The sequence below is a fragment of the Battus philenor genome, unplaced genomic scaffold, assembly GCF_028537555.1.
Source record: "Battus philenor isolate CCGP_79_NKW_IND1 unplaced genomic scaffold, ilBatPhil1.0.hap1 SCAF_15, whole genome shotgun sequence".
In the NCBI taxonomy this organism is placed as follows: Eukaryota; Metazoa; Arthropoda; class Insecta; order Lepidoptera; family Papilionidae; genus Battus; species Battus philenor.
Window position 1 is genome coordinate 1,365,935 of NW_027181677.1, and position 27,703 is coordinate 1,393,637.

A 27,703-nucleotide genomic window follows, 5' to 3' on the forward strand; every position below is an offset into this window, starting at 1 on the left:
ATTTCTGATCGAATACTGTTACAATAAAACTTTATTTGAATTTAATTAATTGCGAAAATAGAAGAGTATTTAGCTGATACCTGTTTATTTATTTCTTTGTTGATATATACCATCGCTAGTTACACATATATTTTATTACTACACGATAAATACAAAAATATTTATTTTATTATATTCCATATATGTAATATCATCATCATCATAATTTCAGCCGTGGGCCCACTATTGGACATAGATGCCCACCATAAATTTCAATAGGAGCAGAGCTTCACAGTCCATGGTCATTTTGACATTGCCAATCAGCTAGGCTACGTTTGTCACTTTAGTTCGTTTATGTATCTCCATATTCCTTATCTAATCTAATAGAGATATCGAACATAGCCCTCTCTAAAGCCTGTTAGAACTTAAACTTGCTGACGGAGCCAGAAAAGAGACCACATTTATTTTAGCCTCGTTTTTCAGGCCTTCCGTAACCCCTCTGATATCGAAGACAGGGACTATTTTTACATAATTTTCTCACAATTCGTTTTAGGTTATGTTTAAGTTCGATTCCCCACACACACACACATATATATATATATATATATATATATATACATATATACATAAAGCCTTTGCCGTACTGTGGGCGTCTATGGGCTAAAACCAAGACGACACCTCTTTTATTCTTCATATGGATCTCTCATTCATTCTTCACGCAATCTCATTCATTCCCACTCCTCACGTTTCTCAGAAAAAAAAATACATGTACACAGGTACCACGTTTGTTTGCATTAAGTCATCACTTGTAACACACTTTGATCACAAACACATGTCTCAAGACATACAGTCAACAAGACGGACAGTCCAATGCTTCGCAGTAAACCGTTCATAGCGGAAGGTATATATCACTTTCAAGTTGACAAAATGTCAAATGAGCTAAACATCTATAATTATCATTACAGACAATAAAAATAAACACACTTATTAAAATAACATACTTAAAGATTAGTCTGGATGTATCTGTATAGAGAATTAACGTAACGTAACGTCTCTGCCCCACACATGCCAGGGGAGAATCCCCAAAAACGACACTGTATTAAATTATCACTGTTTTAAAAATATATACACTTAAGTGTCAGAAATGAAATAATCTAATCTTATCTCTAATTAAAATATCTTAACTATAAAAGAACTGTTTGTAAATTTACAACACATACCAACACTATCCTGGTATTTCATAAGACAAGAGATATACGCGCCAGTATGCTGGAAAACAGTTTTTACTGCTTTCACATGCAATACATTTCATGTTCCGGAACCCGGAATATTTTAACTAAAAACCGGAACTCACTGTTCACACGACTTAATATTAAATGTAATTAAAACAAAACATGTTAATTACAATATATTTCTACGTATATATAAGTAAAAAAACTCCCAAATTCATTTATGGTATTATTTAAAATGCTTATATCTCTTTAATATATTAGCCGTACCCGCGGTTTCTTAATCGTGGAATTTAACAAAAAAAATAATAGCCAATTTTTTTTATTTAAGAGTTTTTTCTTAAATAAAAGTTGCCCAAGTTACTCCTTATTACACCTTATTACCTGCCAGTATAAGTTCTATAAAAATCGGTGAAAATATTTTAGCGAAAGATCGAAAGAAAACAGACAGAAAAAAAATGTCATTATATATATACCGTATATATATATATTATTACATCATATACATGTAGTAAAAACCGGTGATTTTAATAATACAAACAGACAGTTCAATTTAATTTATTTGTATAGATGTATAGAAAGGTCCACAAAGACTGCCTCGGAAATATTTGAACGATGTCAATCGATCATTTATATATCTATTCCGTCAGACGCCTGGCGGATGAGATAAAGACTAAGGGATGAACGGTCTATAACTTCACCACCGGATTGTGGGCCCGAGTTTCGTAAATTAGAGACGCATAATGAAGCGGACGAGTATAAAGTATAAGGGACCCCAAAATGAAATTTGTCGGAAATTCGAATGGAAATTTCTTAGATGATTTTATACAGAAATCTCTTTGCTATAATTCTGAAATCAAGTACAAAGGACTACTTTGATTGTACTTTTGATTTATTTTTATCTAATACATATCTATGTAATGTTTCTGTGTAATGTATTATATAGGATATATATTAAACTAACAATTGAGATGTGGTTACTTTGGGACTATATAAGAAAACTCAAGGTGACCTAGAGAGCAATAGATAGATATACTCGGAGTTTTGCAAATCGAATCATAAATGAGGAAATCCGCAGGAGAACCAAGATCACAGACGTAGCTCGAACTACTCGTCTGAAGTGGCAGTGAAAGGTTATCGAGTGGTGACCACGAGCCGGTAGACGCGGCGTAGGAGGACCCACACTAGGTAGACCGACGACTTAGTTAAGGTCGCTGGGAGTCGCTGGATACGGTATGGGCAGCGTGAGATCATAAATGAGGAAATCCGCAGGAGAACCAAGATCACAGACGTAGCTCGAACTACTCGTCTGAAGTGGCAGTGAAAGGTTCTCGAGTGGTGACCACGAGCCGGTAGACGCGGCGTAGGAGGACCCACACTAGGTAGACCGACGACTTAGTTAAGGTCGCTGGGAGTCGCTGGATACGGTATGGGCAGCGTGAGATCATAAATGAGGAAATCCGCAGGAGAACCAAGATCACAGACGTAGCTCGAACTGCTCGTCTAAAGTGGCAGTGAAAGGTTATCGAGTGGTGACCACGAGCCGGTAGACGCGGCGTAGGAGGACCCACACTAGGTAGACCGACGACTTAGTTAAGGTCGCTGGGAGTCGCTGGATACGGTATGGGCAGCGTGAGATCATAAATGAGGAAATCCGCAGGAGAACCAAGATCACAGACGTAGCTCGAACTGCTCGTCTAAAGTGGCAGTGAAAGGTTCTCGAGTGGTGACCATGAGCCGGTAGACGCGGCGTGGGAGGACCCAAACTAGGTGGACCGACGACTTATTTAAGGTCCCAGGATGTCGCTGGATAAGGTATGGGCAGCGTGAGATCATAAATGAGGAAATCCGCAGGAGAACCAAGATCACAGACGTAGCTCGAACTGCTCGTCTAAAGTGGCAGTGAAAGGTTCTCGAGTGGTGACCACGAGCCGGTAGACGCGGCGTAGGAGGACCCACACTAGGTAGACCGACGACTTAGTTAAGGTCGCTGGGAGTCGCTGGATACGGTATGGGCAGCGTGAGATCATAAATGAGGAAATCCGCAGGAGAACCAAGATCACAGACGTAGCTCGAACTGCTCGTCTAAAGTGGCAGTGAAAGGTTCTCGAGTGGTGACCATGAGCCGGTAGACGCGGCGTGGGAGGACCCAAACTAGGTGGACCGACGACTTATTTAAGGTCCCAGGATGTCGCTGGATAAGGTATGGGCAGCGTGAGATCATAAATGAGGAAATCCGCAGGAGAACCAAGATCACAGACGTAGCTCGATCTGCTAGTCTGAAGAGGCAGTGGGAGGAGCACATTCCTCGTGCAACCGATGGCTGTTCGGGCTGAAAGGTTCTCGAGTGGTGACTACGAGCCGGTAGACGCGGTGTGGGAGGACCCACACTTGGTAGACCGACGACTTAGTTAAGGTCGCTGGGAGTCGCTGGATACGGTATGGGCAGCGTGAGATCATAAATGAGGAAATCCACAGGAGAACCAAGATCATAGACGTAGCTCGAACTGCTCGTCTAGAGTGGCAGTGAAAGGTTCTCGAGTGGTGACCATGAGGCGGTAGACGCGGTGTGGGAGGACCCACACTTGGTAGACCGACGACTTAGTTAAGGTCGCTGGAAGTCGCTGAATACGGTATGGGCAGTGTAAGATCGGTCATCGTGGCCTTTTTTAGATGAAGCCTTTGGGATAGATGCCCACTGCAAGGTATACAGAGGGCGTCCATCGGTCGAAAAGAACAAGAAGATGTATTAAACTAAACCTTGTGAAAAAACAATAAGGTGTGAAAGATTTTATAGTGACAAAAAAACTTGAGTTGATCGAATTAAAAATGAGAAAAAACCATAGACGAACGAAAATATCTGATCGATATTGACCAGTGGCGGGATCCCAAGTGGCAGTGGTCAGACAATAACTTCCGCCTACAAGGTAGAAAGACAACCTTCTTAAGAACAATTTGTAGTAAAACGGTCAATTACTCTGTTTAATAAAATTGAAACTCCATATTTTGCTATATCAATGAGACGGTTAAATCGAAAGTTAAAAAAGATATATATTAACAATTCTGTTTTTTCTTTTCAACTTATAGACGCCCATGTCCTCCGTCCACGGGGGGGGGGGGGGGTCTACACATGCCACGTCTACCAACTCCTGGTCATCACTCGACAACCTCTCGGATCCAACAGTCATCGGTTGCACCAGCGATGAGCGCCGCTCGCTGCAACTTCATACGAGCTTTGTCGGAGGCCTTGTTCTCCTCCGGATCTCTTTCTTTCTGATTCGATCTCGCAGCAACTCCGAGCATCTCCATTTCCCTTCATTTTAACATTGCAATGGTTAACCTACTAAAAATAATAGAAGGAAGTAAATAGAATATCCGAAAATAAGAGTCGAATTGTGTGTTTCTTTATTACATCTGGGAGGTATTCTATCTCGCAATAAATTAGAACCTATCGCGGGGAGTGTACAACTTCTCTAGAGGACAAATTAAAATATATACGTTCCTTTCCTTTTCGAGTTTTTTCTGTGGTGCTATTGATAGGCGGAATCGTTTTTTTTTCTCTTTCAATTTTTGAATAAATCAAAAGCAGATTTTTAATTAACTGTTCTCTTGTATGCGTCACCAGTATAACTTAAAAATGTGAACTTCAATTTTGTCTTAAAAGACACAGATAATATTTATATAAATATAAATAAATTGACGTAAAAGGCTTATTATTCAATAAACGAATAATTAAATGATAAGAATCCTTGAAAGTGATGTCGCCTAATTATTTTGATTTCATTTAGGCTATATCTGATAAAGTGTATATAGATAAATCTATATTATTAAACTTTAAAAGAAGTGTTGTTTTGTTTTTTTTAGTTTCTTTTTGCTTGTTTCCACAACTATAACACCTTGCGAAGCAGAGTAAAAATTATGTAGATTAATAAGTAAATAGATATAAAGTTGACGATCAATAAGAGTTCTTTTAAAAGTTACTATGTTGGATAAACGATATATATATATATGTAGTTGTCGTGTTACTTACACTATTTTTAAAGGCTAGACCGATTTTTATAACATATACATGAACTCCTTCAAAGCTTTCACACCTATAAACAATTACCTTGTATAGTTTGTAACACAAACATCTATTCACTCGAATGAACATATTACGTTCACTTCATAGTTCAAACTATGCGTTTATCCGGTACATATCGGGCCAGGTGGTTCGACATCCGCGAGTTATTCAAAGCGGTATATACCGAAAATACCGGTACGCTTTACGCAACAACTACTGCGACTCGGTACGCTTTGGTGCCCGTAATTGGATCAAATCTAACTCCATTTTTACGCTACGATAGTTATTTGCCGATTTCACTACACAAGCAAGGACTTTATACACGCGATCCTTTTAAATATAAACATCTTATATTTATTTTAACATAAACGTTTACCTTGTTTACAACCTTTTTATACAAAGGAAGGTTAGGAGTAGATTTATATGGAGCCTTATAGAATAAAGAACCTATTTTAATTGTTAAATACAGAAGAATACCAAACGTCTTTGTTAGATGATTTTTATTAATTAATATTGAATTGGAAGAGCGGAATGGTCATCATCATTTCAGCTGATAGACGCCCATTTCAAAGCATAGGCCGATCCAAAGATGACCACGACGACTGGTGCCCGTATCCAGGGAATTACCGCTACCTTCAATATATCATCAGTCGAATTGGCAACAGGCATACCCGGAGTGTTCCGGCTGGTAGTCATCACTCGAAAACGCTTCGATCCCAAGACTAGCAATTCTTCGAGCTACGACTCGAAGAATTGCTAGTCTTGGGCAGTGTGCGTGACACATCGCTCGTGCAACTGATGGCCGTGGCCGGACGACCACAAGTCGGTAGATGCGGGGTGGGTAAGTGGACCAACGAAGTATTAAAGGTCACAGGAAGTTACTTGATGTCCGACTAATGTAGCGATGTTCGGGGAAGGTATAAAGTATATTTATGTATATGTCTGTAGGTATGTGAGTAACTATTTATGTATTCAATGGAATCAGGCGTTACCTTGCGGAAGTCTATCCTAAGTAAGAAAAGGACCAATATTTAGCCACTTCCGCACATGCAGTGGTAGTCGTGCAACAAAGTGCATCGCCGGCCAGCCCACTGATAAATGCGTATGAGACAAACAATGCGAATCACATAACTGCCACCGTCAAATCACTCAACACGTGTTTCACCCCTCCACGGGGCGTCTTCAGAAGTTATGTTACGTTACGGAGTTATGTTACGGCGGTAGTTGTGTTTCGCATTGTTTACCGCACTCGCATTTATTAGCGGGCTGGCGGGCGGTGCACTTTGTAGCACGACTACTACTGCATGTGCGGAAGTGGCTAAATATTGGTCCTTTTTTACTATTTATGTAATTATTAATATACATATATACATAGGCCCCGCGTCTACCGGCCCGTGGCCACTACTCGAGAACCTTTCAGCTTATGCTTACTATTCTTATGTAAATAAAGAAGGTTTACGTATATCTCATTCATTTTAGCTATAAGACGTTCGCTGCAAGACATCGATCTCGAGTATGGATAAGTAAGCATATATAAGCTGTGCAGCAGTAGTCGTGCAATGAAATGCACCGCCCGCCAGCCCGCTGATAAATGCGCGTGCGGTAAATAATGCGAAACACAACTACCGCCGTTAGTTCAACACGTGTTTCACCCCTCCACGGGGCATCCTCAGGAGTAATGTTACACCGACCAGTGCCAAACACCGAGTGCCGAGTTTGGATTTCCAAAAGGATCGGTTTGAAGCTGTTAGCATGTACAGACGGTTTTAACAACAGCCATTTCACGTTGTAAGTTCTAATATTGCTGGTCTGAGTACCAGATGAAAATGATTAAGCAAATAAACACAGTTTAAATGTACCAGTCATTACTGTATATACATGAGTTAAAATAGGTTGCATACATAAAAAAGTTAATTAACAATGGCAATTAATAATTACAGATTGGCTGTAATGTTTGTCGGTAGTATTAATTGAATTAATTATATCCGGACGAGTTTATCAATTATCGTATTATGGATTAACCAGTGTTCAGCGCTCTCGGCTCGGCGCTGTGTACACTCGCGTGCAAAATTAATGTGCAAGACATTTATGTTATAAATGATTTTGTTAAATCGTATTATAAGATATAATAGTTTAGAGTCCGTTCTCAAATTCTTCAGGAAAGTTGCATAATATGTAATTAATAGGAATAAAACATAGATAAACATAAAATATTGTAAGTCTTATTAGACATTTAATCTTATTAAGATAGATTTATTGAAATTAAAATAAAAAATGTAAAATTGATGTACACGAGAAAAATAAATAAAGTAAATAAAGCTGTGATACTGCAATAGAAAATACAACTGAAGTGTTTGAGGATGGATGAAAGGAATGGAATGATTGAGAAAGGAAGATGGAATTATGGAATGATAGAAATGGAAAATAAATATAAAGCAAAAAAAGAAAGCTAAATATTGTTCCTTTTTTTACTTAGGATGGACTTCCGCAAAATAACGCCTGATTCCATTAAACAATTAATACTTATTTCAAATAGTCTTCACCAGGCAAATCTCTATCTCAAAGATATATAACGTAAATTAGTCGTCCAGTGTACATTTATTTTAGACACTGAATAAATTTTAAAAACAGTTTAAAATTACTAGCGCTCGAAGGATTAAAAAAAATTGTTTTTAAATTCTGCCTCTAATAAACCGTTTTCGTTGCACGCGAGTGTATTTAACGTTAAACTGGTGCATAGTTTTTAATTACTATGTTCATGCATTAACACGTATTTTATCTGTTGGTTAGTGATTTTTTTTATCATATTTTGTTCTTTCGAAGTTTATTGTATAACTGAAGCAGTGATAGCCCAGCGGTTGTTGACTGAAACTTGCGATCTTAGGTCATGTTTTAGATGTTCACAATCTTATATAATTCACATTTTGTGCAATAATTATATAGGATTGACACTACTCATAAATAAGTTTCCAGACGATTGACCTCTGTCATCTGCGTACCATATAACACTGCGATCGCCTGTCAAGCGAGGCGATTATGGTATGTCCCCCTAGATATTATTATATTTATATTGGAGGGAGGCCTAGACCTTGCAGTAAGCGTCTGTAAACTAAAAAAATGACTGTTAAAAGGAATAAAACAGTATAGATAAGTAGGTACAAAATAAACTGCACAAATAACTAGTCAATAATATGAAAAATAAACTAAAAATAGAATGAGAAAAAATATCATGTCATATATAAATGGTGACGGAACATCGTGGGGTTTTTAGTCGTACAAGTGTGCAATTTTTATGTGCAATGTTAGGTGTTTTAATAGCAATTTGACAAGGTTTAAGCACTAGAAGAAGGTTATTTCCGTAACAACTAAAGGACCTAGACCTTGGAAAATTACCTTAATAAAGGATCATCATCAGTACAGACTTTTCATCACTTACTCAGACACTGCTCCCGATTCGAATCGAAAAGACGTAATCACGTGACCTTATGTGAAAACCTTAATATGCGGACCTCAGGAAAAAATCTACGGCGGAATTTTTTGATGATTTGTCCCGGCACATTGTCCTAAACCTCAAGGCATTTAACGGTCTGTAGCGCTTGGGCAGCGATTTGAAATAAAATAATGTACCAACTAATGTATAGTTGAGTAAAACTTACCAATTGTATTGTTTATATAAATTTTAGGTGTACGTGTTTGTTAAAAAATGTATATAATGAGAAAACGCTGTCGTGCCTCGCAGCTGGGAGAAGAAAGATCCGTATCAAATATCGGCAACACTCTCCCAACTGTCTGCGCTAAATAAACGCGAAAAAAATATTTTATACAAAACACTAGCGATACAAATTATAATTTAAAAAAAAAACAAAGCATCATTTTAAAAGTATTATATAACCTATGGTTTAAAATTATACCGGTTATCTAACAAATAAGCCTGGTATAATTGCTCCGACATTAGTTTTTTTTATCCGACCACGACACAAGCGAATGGCTTTTTCAACGTCCACAGATTATACAGACGTTAGGTAATTATGACGGATGTCATCGGTCATTAATAATGACGGCCTGCGTTTCGACCTTGAATAAGGTCGTCGCGTGAAAAATATATCTCTGTTTTCAATAACACAAAGTCATGGAGTAATTTCATGTTTCTATTTATGTCATCTACGTCGATTTAAATCATAGATATATACTATATATATTTATTTAAAACACTTCTTATATAAATTATTATGTATAACAGCGAACTTAATGCGTAAGGCATTCTCTACCAGTTAACCGTTAGGTAGAGAAAGACATATTAATGAAGGTAAGTAAAACAAGTTAATATCACAAAAGAAAATAGTAAAATCAAATTAAGAAGGAAAATAATCACTAGCATAAAAACACTTTACAGCACCCGGCAATAAATAGTGCACATCGACGTTTGAAAAGAGACAATCGGCTAATATCGGCTATGTACATCACTATCTCTGTCCCACACTACCTATGTGACATTTTGTCAGTTATTGTATTTTGTGCGACAGAGATAACGCTCTACGAAGCCGAAATTAGCCGATTATCTCTTTCCAATTATATTTTAAATATAGAAAATAGAATACGTTTATCGTAATTATTTATTCAGCTCGTCAAGCAACAGGTTCCGAAACTTCGCTTTGAATGCGCAACGATTCCTGATCATCCTGATATCGAGGAGGAGCGGCTTCCAGAGAATAACAGATTGCATTGCAAAAAAGTGAGTAAAATCGGTTCTTTTGTGGAACATCTAAGTAGACTAGTAAGTAAGAAAAACTAATTTAAGGATAAACGTATCATCAACACAGGCTCCTATAGGTTCCTGATATGACATGAAGTGTCTTACATCCAGCGTCTATTTATGACCTCAACTAGGTCGTGTTCCTTTGCTAGTGGACTTCCTAATTTATTAATACTCCACTTGATGATCCGTGATCTAGAGTACAAAAGTCCCTTAAGGTCTAAACGGTCATTTGTTCGGCGCGTTATGTGACTTATATACTGCCACTTTAACCCTTTCGTTACCAGTGCCGGAATTAGCCGGTGTCCATCTTGTAACGTGAGCTTATGTGAAGATCCCTGTTTTAAGATTTATATAGCCAAATAAATTATTGATAATTATCCTAACTTATATTTTTAATTTTTTTAATTATTTTAATATACCAGTGAAATCTTTAAATATGTAAAACAGATTAAAAAAATCGAATATCAGCTTACCGCCATTCAATGCGTCATTTCGGCGGAAAAGACTGCGGTTAGGAAAGGGTTAACATGATAAATAAATAAATAACATGTACCCTAATAGAACATTGAATATGAACATGTAAGTGAACATTTAAAAACGTAAATGCATTCGAAAGCAAAAACTATGCAAGAGAAATTACATTCATGAATAAAAAATTGATTGAATCGTAAATTTTTTGTTATAATCTGTGAGTCAAATGTCATGATAATTTTTTTTTTAATTCAACAACACGTTATGTCGCTTAACATGCAATTTTAAAACGACTTTGTTCCTATTGCAATTCGCGGTTTTTAATTGTAAATTATTATTGATCTTGTCAAGCTAGAATAAGTGATTACAGATTTCTTTATGAAAATAAATTTAAATAATTAATATATAATTATACCTAGAGACCATATATATGCTGTGTTTCCTTAAGTTTAAAATACATATACTATTGTATCGTATTTTAAGCGTCAATTTGTAATTAAGTTTCGTGTGATATTATTAAAAGTATTTAAAAATATAATAGAATAAACGCCTAATTCAGTATAAATAACGAAAAATAAGAATAAATAACAAAAATGTGTACAAGTACAGTGCTACCGAAACCGCTGTACCGCGCCTTAGGTATATACGCAGCGAGGCGGGGGGATGCTCCGCCTGTGCGTTCCGTCAAAGCTGGCGGTGGCGCTCATGCTGCCTCTTCCATGGAATTCCCTTTGCTACACCTTCAGCCCTTTAAAGTTTTTATATTTATAATCAAACAGTCTGTATAGCATATGTATATGTGTTTTTTATGTATATCATAATAATGGTTAAGAACCATTTACTAGACCTATAATTATCTATCTGTTAATTTATTTATTTTTCTTCTTCTGTTTCTTTCTGAGGCAAGTGCGATCGAACCAACACTGATCGAAATCAGTTAGATGTTTTTATTTATTATTGTATTATATTTATAATATGTATTAAACCTTATTTATTATAAGTATATATGTTATATACGTATGTATATAACATATATGTATGTATGTCTATGTATGTTTATGTTTGTTTGTTAGTAAATATGTATTTTTTGTACACGTAAACTACCCATTATTAGTACTTTTACCTTTTCCATACTAAAGTTGTCTGTAAGAGATTGCCTTGTGTGATAATACCGCCCATTGTACGTTTTTTATATATTATTGTCAAACTTATTAAATGTATCTTAACGTGTACAATAAAGAATATTAAATAAAATAAATAAAATATCCTCCTAAGAACGAGTTTATTAGTAGTTATTATTAGTAAATTAAAGTAATTATTATGTATAATTATAATCTGTGGTAGCCTAGCGATTGACGACTGAGACACGTCATTGTAGTATCGCGGGTACGATTCCTGGGACATTTCTTTTTCTTTTCAGCCAATGGGGTGCCACCCACCTACCACTCAGTGGGGTGTCTACCTACACCGCGTCTACCGGCTCTTTCCATCCATGAATACATTGACCAGAAGCGTTTTATATTTCTACTCTTCCTCACTCTTCTTTTCATCTCATTTTCCTGCTCATTAACACAGGCAAGACATTACAAGAGTAACAGAGGGAATCCTTACTCAGCTATGTACTGCAGTGCAGCTTACATCATATTTACAGCACTGATTTTCATCATGTAATTTGATTTTTGTAAATTTATCACCAGTCATTACTGCCTGTAACCGTAATCAATGGTTTGATTTGGAAATAAAACACATATACAAGGATACAAATTATGACAGTTCAAAAACATACTGTATAATTTATATAAGACTGCATTGTTACCATGTATAAAAATTCTAGTAAACAATAAAGTCCGCAAACAAAGTAATAATACGTAATACGGTGCAAAATAAACATCAATTAACATAAATGAGTTAAACAATGAGATTAAATTTAATTTATATGCAAGTATGCATATTCCGTTGAATCGCAATTCGCTGAGATTTAAGCGCTAACTTAATTGCTTAGCTCGAGCCAGCCTTGACTTAAACACCTGCATTTCACATTATAATTTCACTACGTAATAATGACGTTTAATTAAAAAAAAAGTTTATTTATAACTAGAATTATAACATAATACACATATGACAAACCTTATCCTTAGTTTTTTTTAATCTATATTCCACAGACTTAAGCGTCCGTGCCTTATTTACATTTAAATTTAAAATTTCCGAAAAAAAAAATTCTCACATTTTTTACATGTACAGTTCATTTATTTACTGATTTAAATCGTAAACAATTTGAAACTAAGTCAAAGTCAACTAATTATTATTATCCTTCTTTATTTTTTTAAATCAATGCTCGTCGCACTGAAAATTACATTTTTCCCGCGTCCACAAAAATTAAAAAATAAGCGTCATCAAAGGAAATTGGAATTTATATTTTTAAATACTTGAACGGCCATATTTATTAATTATTTTGTAAATCATCTGTAATGATATTTTAGCAATTATTTTTATATTTTAAAAAAATTAAGCTGTTACGTCAAATTCAATATTAAAAATGCTATATCTAATACCAACATAATATTTGCCGCCATAATATCAACATAATTACTTCGCGGCGCTCGCTGAAAGCGCGGGAAAATTTTCAAGATGGCTGAAGCGTTACGAGTGGCGTTCAGCCTTCGCGAAATACAGGCCACTTGTCACACATTTTCGCCTTCTCGTTGGTGCACGTGTATTATTAAAATTAAAAACTAATGGATTTGTACAGTATGATTAGTTATAGATATGAAAGCTTTAAAGAAATGTATATATATTTTATTTGCTGTCTATTAGACTAGACACTATTTAAAACTAAAAAAAAATGTCATAATGAGTAAAAAGTAAGGAAAAAATTTTTAAAATTCGAATTTATGCATATTAAAATTAATTATTATTTACTCTGTCCCTGCAGACTTTTAAATAGGAAAAGGTAACATTGTAACATATTTCATAGAAATCACTTTATACAGATTGATTGTAAATAGATTCACCTCATTAAATCTTTTACACGTATAAGCAAACACGCTGTATTTTTCATTAGCTTCATTAAAAATGATTGCGGTGTAAATTAGTTAAAATCAAAGCCGAAATTGTAAAATAAATTTTATTCTCTTTCAGTCAAATAATGAGAAAACATAAATAAAACAAAGTAAATATAATAATTAAATAGTAAAATAAATTTTGTTCATAATGTACGTGTTTGAACTTTTTTTTTTGCTAATGACAGATAAGTCAAAGTAATTATCATGTATATATTTAATTTTTTTATACAAAATAATTTTAAATCTATAACATAGTTAAACTTTTTTAGCACTCCTAAATATTATAACAATTGTCTGAAATAATAATTCAATACCCGTTGATATAGAAGTCGTTAAATCACAAATTCACAAAATAAATTAGAAGACAAAGGCGTCAGCTTACATTCAGCCTAATAGCGTATATTATTATCAGCCGTTATTAATTTTCCTCTGCAAACTCGAAGCTTACGAAGTCGAATCGTAAATTTTACTTATCGTCTGAAACGTAACAAAAGAGTTCATTTTGAAAATAAGCTCCCATATTGTATAACATCCTGTGTAAATGAACCCCGATATTATATTATGCCGACGTGATTTTTTTCATTTTAAAAATATGCACGCGATTCGAAATTTAAATTGTGTTTATATAAGGGCATAGAAGATTAAAAATGGCGGCAATTTTGACAATTAAAAGTAAGCAGATGTGATGAGTTATCTTTTTTTTTACTTTAGACTTTTACATAGGCAAAGATCAATGTTTGACAATAATAATTATTTCTATATCTTTTGCTATACATTCAAACCTTTAAGATTTTTACACATAACCAATGACCCTGTGTAGCATATGTCTATGGTTAGTTTATGTATGTCGTATATTCTCCTAAGAACGTTGTTATTAACATTTATATAATAAAATAAAGTAAATATTATGAACTGTAACTTGCGATCATAGATCACGGGTTCTATTCCCGGGATATAATTTTAAATAATTAACATCTTTTGTATTAATTGTAGAGGATTGCCATTGTTCATAAACAAATATTCTGATGATGGGCAGCAGCGTTCTTTGCGTACCATAATACCACATTGCAATCGCCAACCCGTCTGCCAAGTGTAACGATTATGGTATAACCCTGTGATTCCTAAAGTGGTCTATATCGACCCCTAGGGATCTATGACTACCTGCAAGGGATCTACGTCATCGAAAAAAAATTTGGGGGTCCATGAAATGAAAATGGGAGTCCACGATAGTGGATCTCAACACATACACTGATAGTACTTATTTACTTACATCATACTATCTTATAATATCAAAACATTAACATTATTTATAAAAGTACCTATGAAAAAAAAAATATTGCTTATGTTATTTTATTTATAGTTTATTTTATGTTTATTTAATGTTAAGTATATCTTACATAACAGATACAAAATTTTATTTTGAGTAGTTTTAATTTAAAATCAATTAATAAAGGTATAAATTAACATGTGTTTGTTTTTACTTAAAGTTTTTAACACTAAACTTCACTACAGTTAGAAATTTACAGGAAATCAATATCAGGCAAGTAGGGGGTCTACCCAACACGGAAAAACATGGCAAAGGGTCTACGACACAAAAAAGTTTGGGGAACTCTGGTATAGCCTATCATAGATATCTTTGGGGGAGGCATAGTATTTATATGTATTGTATTTTTTCTCTTTATATTAATAAATTTACACAGATACCCTTTGTATCTAGGTTGACTAATATACTACATCTATTAGGCATTAAATCGGTCATTACATAATATAGAAACAAATAAATAGATAAACTATATGCATGATCATTATTCGAGCTGTAAAATGTCCACAGCTGGACAGAGGCCACCACCAGAGATTTTCAATAGGATCTGTTTTTGAGGAAACTTTTTATTGGATATTACATTTGATATACATTTTTTTATACTCATCTATCACAATTTATTTAACTCTTCTTTCTTACTTTACATTTATGTTTCACCTTCTATTCTTCTCCACATTATTCGTAAATTTATATTTAAATTGTACTTTTATATATAACATTTTTACTATTTTAGTTTGTTCAATTTGTCCATAATTTAAAAACTTTTTAAATTGTTGTATATAGTTCGACCCGCACGGAATTTGTTTGGGTCAAAATTAGAAATAAAAATTTAAACACCTTTCCGTTGTCAGATTAATCTGAAATTTGGTACACACATTTAATTTAGATGACAATATAATATAATAAAATCAATAACATTATAAATCTAAGATGGCCGCCAATACAAAACGGCGGATTACATTTTTTTCTTTAACCCCCTCAAAATGGGTATCAAATGAAAGGGCTACACTAGTAAAACACGATGAATATGTCAAAATTTAAAATTCAAGATGGACGCCGTTTCAATATGGCGGACTAGGTACATATTTTTCCACAACCACCACAATATGGGTATCAAAAAACGGTTTAACTTAAAAGTTTTTTAAATGTAATACAAACTGTTTGTACAAATAAAACCTTTTTCTTACTTTATTTATAACAATTAGTTCTTTTCGTCTGTATTATCATACCTCCGGTTTGTTTCGTTGCATTGTGTCTGATATTACATTTTTTTAGGATCAGTTGAAAGCGACTTGTATGAAGCACCTTCTGGCGACGTTAACAAGATAAAAGATAAAGATAAAATAATTTTATACGACATTGGAACTTGTAACAGTACAGTTATTGATTGTTAACCTTTTATCTTTTAACAAGTTCCTCGCTCGACGTGTCCACGGCTCCAAGGTATCTGGTCTCCATTTACACCTTAAAGCATCTAGGCTATATATTCAACACAATACGTTCCATACAAATTATTATTCGGAAATTTCCCGACATCGTCAAAACACTTGTATACCTTTCCAAAATATTCGAAAGATAAATCACTAACTGCCAGAATAATTGTTTAGCACGATAAGTAATCACTGCTGGTAATTACCTAACTTAAGTTACCCGTTAATTACACTTAAGTGGCAGTTAAGTACCGGCTCGTCAACAACTTAAACATGAAATGTACAAATAAGTCGCTCTAATTTGAGATCTTTGAAAACTACATGAGTATATACATAAATTTAAATACAATGTAGTCTCTTATCATAGACTTGCGAACTTATCATAAATAATGTTTCGTAGACGATCTGAGACGTGGTCATTTACTACAGATCTCATAAGAAGGTTTATGATCACCCAGAGGGCAATCGAGAGGGCTATGCTTGGAGTTTCGAAGAACCGAGGTCACAGATGTAGCCCAAACAATTGCTCATCTGAAATGGCAGTTGGCGGAAACGAATGGTTCTCCACTAGTGGACACCGACTTAGTTAAGGCCGGAAGTCGCTGAATGTGGGCAGATCAAGACCGGTCATCGTGGAGATCTTTGGGGAAGGCTTATGCCTTGTAGTGGGCGTCCTCCGGCTGAACAGAAGAAGAAGAAGAAAGAAGAAGACTAACCAAATTAACCGACAGGCAAACAGATTAGAAGTTTAAAGTGGCAGTAGACATTAGCTTACTTATTTATTTACTTTATTGGAGATAAACAATAACAAAAGGCAGTAAGAAAGTACAATGTTAGAAGCTTGGAAATATAAAATTAGTTACAATTGTTACCTTATAATTACCTCAATACGAACATATAATGATCTATAGTCAAACAATGACAGAACAAATAAAAACATTACTAAACAGGGATCAAAGATCCAGCGCATTCTGCATATCACACCGCAATAATTACGAATTACAGCAAGCCGTCACGTTCCAATGAGGTTTAAATTATATAATATTGTGTGTACTCAATAATTTTGAACGAAATTGTCTTTTAAAAGATACGATACGCGATAGAACAGATGGCCGCTAAACGGTGATGAAGGTGATGATATGGATAGACGTTCCGTTTATTCTGACACCAATGTTTAATAAAATAACACAATCACAACACCACTATTGACTTGCTGTTATCAGACAGAAGGATTGCCTTGTTAATTATATATAAAATACAGAATATAAGCAAACGTCCTAACAGAAAAGGTGAGGTAATGTCAATGTGTGTATGACATATGAACGAGAAATGTCAGAATGTCTGTGTGTGTCTGTGTGATTTTTGTAGCGGCAATTATGTCGCCAAAACTGTATTACAATGATAATATAATCATATCACTATTGAAGTATTACTGTATGAAATATTAAAACTTATTTTTGTACAACATCGTTATTTTATATTAAATCAATAAACGAATCTCCGTGTACTTTTTATATTTATATTTTTCTATTCACGTTAATATCTTTTGACAGTATTAAATCTATATGTGATATAAATGACGTCATGTTGCTATCCATTCTGGTGTTGCACACCTTCGTCGAAATTGAGTTCACAGGAAACACAGATCCGTATGCTACAACTATGACGTTTACAGGAAGAGGTACTATACACGTGTAAGTGAATAGTGTTGTAACTGTAGTGTAGTGTAGTTCAAAGCGAGGACTACACGGCGGTCAATATACGCGGCCTAACAAAATCTACAAATAAATTTCATCACTATCAGCCCTCCTCCTAAAGTGGCCACGCTGACTGCTTTTACTCTGCCAGCATTCAGAGACTTGGTGCTACCTTAATTGTATCGTAAGTCCACATAGTGGCGGCCCTACTGATATCGCGTCTACCAGTTCTTCTTCTTCGATAACTTTTCGACCACTAAAGCCTTCAATTGCACGAGCGATATGCCCTACCTACTATCACCTCAGACGAACAATTCTCAAAATCTCATTTCTGAATCGATATCCCTCTCGATTGTTCTGGGGATGACAGGCGTTCTTACAAGGTCTATCGTGAACAACCACGTCTCCGAACCCTCAGTCATCACCTGCAACACATGATCAAAAACCATTGTCTAACATTGCAGTATTTTGAACGAGATGTTTCGTAACAACAAAAAGTGCAATCGAAAAGTAGATATTAATTAAAAATTAATTTTTATAACAATGTTATGTATTGTTTAATTATAAAGGTTGTAATATAACAAAAAGTGATTTAAGCTACTTTATATATAACCTTCACGGTTTGCTTGCATCGGTAATGTTCGAATTTTCTTAAAATTAATTCATCATTTTAATTACTTACAATTAAAAATAAAGATGAAACGTATTGCGTAAGTTTAATAAAAACTATTTAAGGCGCTAACACACTAGTTCGAGTACATATTATTTTGACGAAATAATATTCAATTAGATTTTTTTGAGAAAACGATGGAATTAAAAATTTTGACAGTCAAAACCTATATATCTACTCTATGGTTAATTTGAAGACGACTCTGTAATATTCACATGAGAAATGTTTGTATCACTGGCCACTACGTCCACAGTATTTAAAAAAAAACATACATGTGCGTTCCTAATTCAAATTCAAACCTATTCGGATGTCATCAGTGATGTAACTGCTACCATTGTGCTCAGATCGAAATTGTAAATTGTAATTGATCACATCACAACTTTGTTCACCATCAAAAAAGAAGCGAATACGTGATTGGTTCACATATTTTATAACCAAATGCTGTGACCTTTTCTTGGATTATTGCGCATTTGAAACACATATAGCTTACGTATTTTAAATTTATAGATGCTATTTGGAACTAAATTAGATTTTAGTGTCTATCAAAATGGTACTCGCATTCTTCGCATGATCTAACTAAAAAGTCTATTTTGGAATGTAATATAAACAAATATATATTTATATGAGAAAACAAAAATTATTTATAAAAAAAGTTTGGTAAGTGTTTCTGATATCGTCTAAAGTATCAACAGTTTACTTAGTCGTTTCAGGCCATAGATGTCTAGGTCTTTACTACGAAGCCGAAATTAGCCGATTGTCTCTTTCCAAAAGTCGATGTGCAATATTTATTGCCGGGTACTGTACAAAGGTTCGTATTTTATTATTATATTGTTAACCTTCCTTTTAACTGTCATTGATATTTTGTAACACCGTTAATGTGTCAATAAAAACAAATTAACTTATCGGCGGTTGGTTTTGAATTAATATCTCATCACTGTAGTTAGTCCACACCTTAACTTCGTGAACACTTTCAATGTCATATTAGAGTGTTCCGTACCAGCTTAGAGACGTAGAAACGATCCGACGCTGTCGTTTTTGTGAACCTCGAAGGCTGCGCCGGCGGAGACAAAAACAGGGAAATAAAATTCCTATTTTTTACAAAGCAATTATGAACCATGTCCATTTTATTTAAAGTTAGTTTATATACATTAAAGTAATTAGTGGTAGTTAAAGGTTTATATGCATATTCAATTATAGTGACAGACTGCAAAAAAGTTACAGTACAACATAGTTAACTTGAAATAAATCTTCTTTTTTTTCAGCAGATAGACGCCCAATGCAAGGCAATGTCCTTTCTCAAAGATATCTATGGGAGATTATACTATAATTGCAACACTTTACAATCAGATTGGAGATCGCAGTGTGGTATTATGGTACGCAGAACACGGTGCTGCTCATCTTCTGCAAACTTCTTTGTTAGCTGTGGTAATCCTATATAATTAAAGCTCAGTGTGAATTATAAAAGATAGTACGCTGGGAATCGAATCCGAAAGCCCACGATCGTAATTCTCAATCCTCTACCACTGGGCTGTCATTGCCCAAAGAGAGAAATATACTATTGTCAAATATTCTTTTACTTCTTTATTCTTCTCACAAATCTGACTTCTTTCATTCTTCTTATTCTGTCAAAAGCTTTCGGCTTTGAAATAAACTTTCCCTCGGGATTATAGAATTAACAAATCCTTATTCGTTTCGTTATTCGTTTCAAGAATTTGATCTAATCTATTCCGACGACAAGAAAATCACTCGTTTTTCTGTGATCACTTTTTTAAAGGTCATTACTTACGAGCAATTCGATCTCAAGGTTTAATATCACTTAAATATATTTTACATTACTTTAGGATTATTCATGTTTATTTTTAAATAACAGTAGCGTAGCGGTAGTGGAGTGAGACTTGCGATTTTAGGTCGCAGGTTGGATTTTAAGGACACAATCTTATATAAATCACACTTTACATTAATTATATAGGATTGCCACTGTTCACAAATAGGTTTCCAGAGTATGGGCAGCAACGTTCTGCGTACCATAATACCACACTGCGATCGCAAAACCCACCTACCAAGCGTGGCGATTATATATCTCCTTATGGATAGCGAGCGGATTAAGTCTTTTTTTAAATGGCCATCGCTATTGGACACCCTTCGTTCCACCCTCTATGATGTCGGGAAGAAGGTTACTTTCTTTATTAAATTTTTCACTAGCTTTTTTTATTTTCATACACTTCTACCATTTATCACAATCTCTATTATTCTGTTCTTTCATTCCATAATTCTGTCTACTTTTCTCTTCCGTTCTGATATCCTTTCATCCATCCTCTATTACTGTACCTGCTGTACTGTACCCAATTAGTTTATTTATACAATTTATATATAAGTAAGAAAAGGACCAATATTTAGCCACTTCCGCACATGCAGTGGTAGTCGTGCAACAAAGCCCGCCAGCCCGCTGATAGTAGGCATGCGGCAAACAATGCGAACTACACAACTGCCACCGTCAAATCAATCAATACGTATTTCACCCCTCCACGGGGCATCTTCAGGTGTTATGTTACACCGATTAATGCCAAACACAGAGTCTCACTCTGGCGGGCGGTGTACTTTGTTGCACGACTACCACTACATATGCGGAAGTGGCTAAATATTGGTCCTTTTCTTACTTAGGATGGACTTCCGCAAGGTAACGCCTGATTACATTAAAAAATTATATATATCCCAGCTTTTTTAGTTAATTTTACATCTTATACCTATGTACCACAGTTCTCTTATTTCTTTATTTTCCATATTAGTATTTACATATTTAATTTATTACTATTATAATAAGTTCTAATATACATTTTTATCGCACTGTTTAACTTATCATTTGTTCTTATTTATTGCTGTTTTGGCTACTGTACTGCAGTTGAGGAAGGTTCTTCTGCCTTCTTTACCTTTCAAAATTAAAAAGTCCGCGTGCTGATGGCGTCCAGTAGAGGTTTTTGCCTTGCAGTGGGTATCTATGTATTGCGACGTGTATGTCAGATGTTACACAGTGATCCGTAAGTATTACGGTTTTCCGGCTAAGTTATGCAGTGAGTAGTAAAACTGTAGTAATAACAAGTAAAAGTAACATCCTGTATATACAAACGTAATATTATTCATAAGTAGTAACTGTCGTATAATGTTTGCAATTAGTTGGAATGAAAAGAATAATGTAAAGTATCACGGAAGCAAGGAAATGCGAAGTGTTTGGCGCATGTTCCCACAGTTTCGTGTCGCATAAATATCGTCGCTGGTTGTCCAACTATACACTTAATTTACATATTTGGCAAATATAATCTTTTTTAACGAGTACAGAATAATTTTTTTTTTAATTTGAAATCGTTTTTGCGTCTGTGCAGCGGGTACTGTGATTTTTGACAGAACTGTCATATGTCAATATAATGATTTGTCATAAATTTTTCTATATATTTCGGTTTTTAAACTATAAAATAATAAAGATAAACTTTACTATGAACTATAAATTTCTTTTCTTAGTTTTCAGGTGAGTATATTATATAATTCCGTTTGTGTATAATGTATAATATGTAAAATAATACCGACTTTACTCACTTCTTCGGAATACAATATATTCTTTGCTGAAACACTCTTTCCTCAATATTAGGATGATCAGGAACCGTTGAGCATTCAAAGCGAAGGTTTTAAAACTGTTGCTTGACTAGCTGACGGAATCATCATGATAATTAGAATTTATTATTTATTATATGTATATTCGCATTTATTAGCGGTCTGGCGGGCGGTGCACTTTGTTGCACGACTACTACTGCATGTGCGGAAGTGGCTAAATATTGGTCTTTTTCTTACTTAGGATGGACTTCCTCAAGGTAACGCCTGATTCCATTAAATATCTCTATTAATGTCCATCATTATTTTAGGTATATGACGCCCACTGTTGAACAAAAGCATATCCCATACAATTTTATTAGCACGTGCTTGAAGCGGTTTTAATTCAGTGTCTTCCAAGGATATTAACAAGGATCTCTGTCTGTCTAGTTTAGTTACAGGTTAATATCTAAGCTCTCCATAAGAATTTGAAGACCTGGACGTCGAAGGGTGTTATACTGCGCCTTTCTCCAACCCCTCAGTTTGGCGATGGATTCGAGGTGATCCACCGGAAGTAAGGAGTCGAGGGTAATCACAAAACTACGGTAATATGCGAAAGCGTTTTCATAGTTTCAACAAAAGGTGTCCAAGGAGACCGCGGGACTTTAGCCTCTAGGAGTCCGACATAACCCTTTCGTTGCCGCCTCAGTGGAGGGGTATTCCATGCAGAATTTCTCCACGAGTAAAAAGAAAGTTTGGTTACAGTTTATATTATTTATGTATACTATAATTTAATATGCGACACGTATATTATACTAGCTGATTCCGGTAACGTTGTTTTGTAAAAAAAAAATTAAAGGGTTGATCGTAGAGGGGTGAAAATTTAGGGTCGTATGTATTTTTAATGTCACATTATAAAAAAATAAAAACATAAAATTTCGTCAAAAATAAAAAAAAATAATGGTGAACAACCCTTATCACTTAGGGGTATGGAAAATAGATAGTAGCCGATTCTCAAACCTACTGAATACGCATATAAAATTTGGTAAAAATCGGTCGAGCCGTTTCAGAGGAGTTCAAGTTCGAACACCGTGACACGAGAATTTTATATATTAGATATATATGGTGGACTGCAGTACGACATACTTTAGGTTGCTAGAATTAATTGGATGCCAACCCAAGACTTGTCATTGTGTCGATCATTGGGAGGCTTCGCAGTGATGATGATATTGTATAAATGATAAAATGGGTCGTGTTTATAACCAAACAGCAATATAACTAAACAAGATTATAAAATTTCGTCACAAGTTTACAATTAAGAGACACCAATAAACAAATTGAACACAATGCTGTATTGGTTAGAAGGTGACAACGAATAATATATACACATTGTTTACAAACTTGGAAGATGTCCAACGTCACTATTTGTAAACATTCACTGTATTATTTTGGGGTCAATACAAGGCCTTATTTCATGGTTAGAATGGTGTTCGAAACTTTAATTTTTTAATATAGTTTATGTTAAATGCATCATCAAAAACAGTGCGAAAATAGACAGTATTTTTTACATACAAAATCGTAAAATGACGTCACAACTCTTCTTATATAGATATATATATCTGGTGAAATGCTTATGTTAGTATAGACTACTTCGTAACAGCTAGTGATCAAAGATCATAATAATCGGTCTTGTGCTAGATCTGCAAGACCACGTCTCAATCCTATAAGTCATCACCAGCAACACAATGGTCAAAACTCCAGCTATATAAAACGAAAAGATAATAACTCATATTAATGTTATGCTTTCACCAGCATAAGCATTTCATCATAAAAATAACCCATTAGATATCATCATCAACATTTCAGTTCAAGAATGACCACTCGTGTACGTAGACAACAAATATAGATTTCCAAAAGGACCAGTTGGAAGCGGCTTGCTGGTTCATGGTTTTCACTTGCTATTGCGCTGTTCTTAGCGCTTAGGGAATGTCTACTGCCATTTCAACCTGTCACCTATGTCGGTTATTTTTGTTTGACTATCTGGTTCGATGTCGTAAATAAATCCCAAACATAGGCCTCTCCAGAGCTCTTTGAGATATCCTGAGGATCATGCTCTAAAATTTAACTAAACCTACGTAATTTCTTGTTCAATTATTTCGTTAATATAAAGTAAATTGAATTGATAATATACTATACATATATATATATATATATATATATATATATATATATATATATATATATATATATATATATATAAACTCCAAACATAGCCCTAGCTATTGCTTTCTGGGTGACCTTGGACCTTGTATACAAAATGTTTATTATAAATATAAATGCTAGTCTAGAATAATGATATGTAATCGTGGATAATAGCATTCACGTGTTTATAGCATACACGTGGTTGCCTTGTAAATAAATAAATGAATATATAAACCACATGTAAATCATGTCATGTAATAAACACCTTCTTCCATGGATCATTACAGTATTATTTTTTATTATTTTTTTATTAATATCTATATTGCACAGACATTAGCGTCCGTGCCTTTGTTTTATATTTACGTCTATTATTTCCGATATTTTTTGCTCACTTTTTTCAATGTTTAAATAAAAAGTAAGTCCTTTAATATATCTTAACGACGCCCTAACAATGTCCAATTTTTTAAATAATGTGCGACCACGCCTCATCCCTACTCCATATTGGCATCCTCAGGTTGTGCGCCTGTTGCCGTATTCACATCGATGAATCTTGCGATCGCATCTTGAGTCTCGTCCGTGTAACACACGCACGTGTGTGACGTGATATCTCTCCCACTGCATGATGGACACTGTTATACAGCCAATGGGTGTCTGTTGTTCGACGAACAACGATGACCCTTGTTCTCAGTATTACATTAAAAAGATATTTTTATAATGATTCTTCTTTTTCTCAGTCTTGATCTCTTGACAGAGGGAGACGATTCATTTGTTATGGTTTATGGGCTCCTTGTTGAAGACTGTCCACGAAAGCGCTTGCCTTTTGTCTTGCGCCACCAAGCGTTCCCGTGCATCCTCATTAAAGGTGACATGTCCAAAGAACATGAGGCTTTATTTTTGCACAGTCGACAACCTTTTTTCATGTTGAGTTCTTTGAGGATCGAAACGTTGGTCAGTTGTGCCGTCCACGGAGTTCAGAGCATCCATCTCTAGCACTACACTTTCATAGCGGATGTGTTACATGTTTTTATCGTTTAGTAGTTTTAGCATGAGTTAATTTTTTGTGTGAATTCTTACAACCTTTTTTTTAAAACGAGAGACAAAAGACTTAAGATCGATTAGACAAAAAATATTATCAATAAAAGTTAAAAAATCGCTACATATGTAGATCATACATATATTATATTTTGTTACTTTTTTGTTTATAGAATGTTCAATAATTTTGAGACATTCCAAATTTAAAAAATATGTATGGGTGACTTACCATTTTTAAAAAAAAAAACACCAGATATAGGTTTTTAAAAAAAGAAAATGGTTATTTAAATAAAATGTTTCGAATAAGAAAAAAAAATTAACGAAGTTCTAAAATATAATTTACGTATATATTAATAATATTTTATTAATTTTATAAGTAGTTTTAATTTTTTAGTAAATATAATGACCATTTCCATCATTGGACGTTCTACAGCTGAAATAATAATGACATCGTATTATTTTTGATTTTGAAAAAAAAAACAAATTTACTTACATATATATCACAATTATAATACAGTTAAATTTAAATCAACATATAAACAAAAACAAAACAGCACACGCTTTAAACATATTTCTAAATAATTTGCAATGATTATTGAGAATCGCAAGTGTCAAGGATATTTTTTTTAATAAAATTTCGATGTAATCACAAACGAACGGGAAGTATGAATCACTAATTAAAATACTGGCTGTATCGATTAAAAAAAAAAACAAGGAAACCGCTCATCGAAACTGATGAACAATAAAAAAAGAAAACATAAAGAAAAAATCGGCAATGAAACAATGCCGCACACAGCCTTAGTAACGTGTGATCAGAAAGCATAACAGACTTACGAATTTATTGGAACAATTACCTTCCTTTGTGAATCGGTAATAAAAGAGTTTCCCTTACTTTTACTTCAACCTATTATCTAACATACAATAAACACCAATGGTATGCATTTCAAAACACAATAACTCAAATTGTTACAAACCTTTCTGGTCGAATTAATCAAAAATCCTGCAACACTGCACTGAAGGGAAATAAAAAATTGGAAAAAAAAAATCACAGAATTTGAATTTCGAATTCGAGCACACACGACGTGTTTATTGCGGAGGCGGCCGTGACGGAGAGCGGACGCACGCGGTCTGCGCCGGCGGAGAGACGCGGAACGACTGAGGGAGGTGGACCCACCAACCGACATCCACTTCTACAACTGCGTGCAACCTGAAAACAATGAATCGTTTGTTTATACCTCGGTAATTGATACAAGGATAGATTTTCCAATCGATTACGCGCAACTACTATCTATCCGTATCAGCACAAGGTCTAAAATCGCACGAATATTTATTTTCAATTATTATTTCGCGGTTGTCTTGTAAACGCGAGATGACAATATCAATTCGGTTTGTTTGGAGATGTCGCGGTGCAGCCTCGCTACAAGGTCTTGAAGGTGCTAACGAAATGGGCAAGGTGGAACACGGCATTAGGTGATCTTTAAGTTCGCAATTTGCATAAATGTACTAAAATCAAATACATTACCAGTGGATCCACTAAAAAAGTCATATATCTTTCTATATTCTTACATATTTCATTTATGTCAAAATATGTAATAATAAAATATGTTAAGATGATACCTTGATATGATTTATATAGTTATAAAAGCATATATTATCCTATAAAACTGTACTTTAATTTGTATATACAAGGCTATAAATGTAAAATTTTTGAATACAGAACTTAATACAAAACTACTATTACCTTTATTAAATTAATTTTATATATTATAAAATAATTAAGTAATGTAGTAGGCACATAATTATATACATTAATACATTGATTTACATATATAATGTGTTACATCCACCACAAGTATGCCAGCATACAGCTCTAAACTACATATATATTAATATAAGAAAAAAAAACATTCCTAAATAAAAAAAAGTAGTCGCATTCGTTTTAGCTTCGTAATTATTTTTAATTAGTTAAAAGTAAAACTGTGTAATTATTACGTATATAAATATAGTTCAAAGTTTCTACCTGTCTTGTTTAGTGTTTATCTCCTGTTAAATCACCTCTTTTAATTCACCTGCGATAATCTCAATTTTGCCACATTTTTCCACTTAAATGGAGGCTGGCTTACGAGTTACTATGGAATAATTGAAGCAAAATTTTGAAAATAGAAGGGCCTTTTTTGAACGTGATCTTCGTAAGTGTGGAATTTACCTCGTT

General features: G+C 34.3%; 1 protein-coding gene across 1 annotated transcript in view; it reads right to left on the reverse strand.

Annotated features, from left to right (window-relative positions):
• LOC137918655 (Ig-like and fibronectin type-III domain-containing protein 2) overlaps positions 1–26,673 on the reverse strand; it is a 174,240-nt gene extending 147,567 nt beyond the window's left edge. The window contains exon 1 of the mRNA XM_068761514.1: positions 26,466–26,673. The gene's annotated coding sequence lies outside the window, so the exon portion shown is untranslated. The remainder of the gene's footprint in view (positions 1–26,465) is intronic.
• Positions 26,674–27,703: the final 1,030 nt, after the last annotated feature.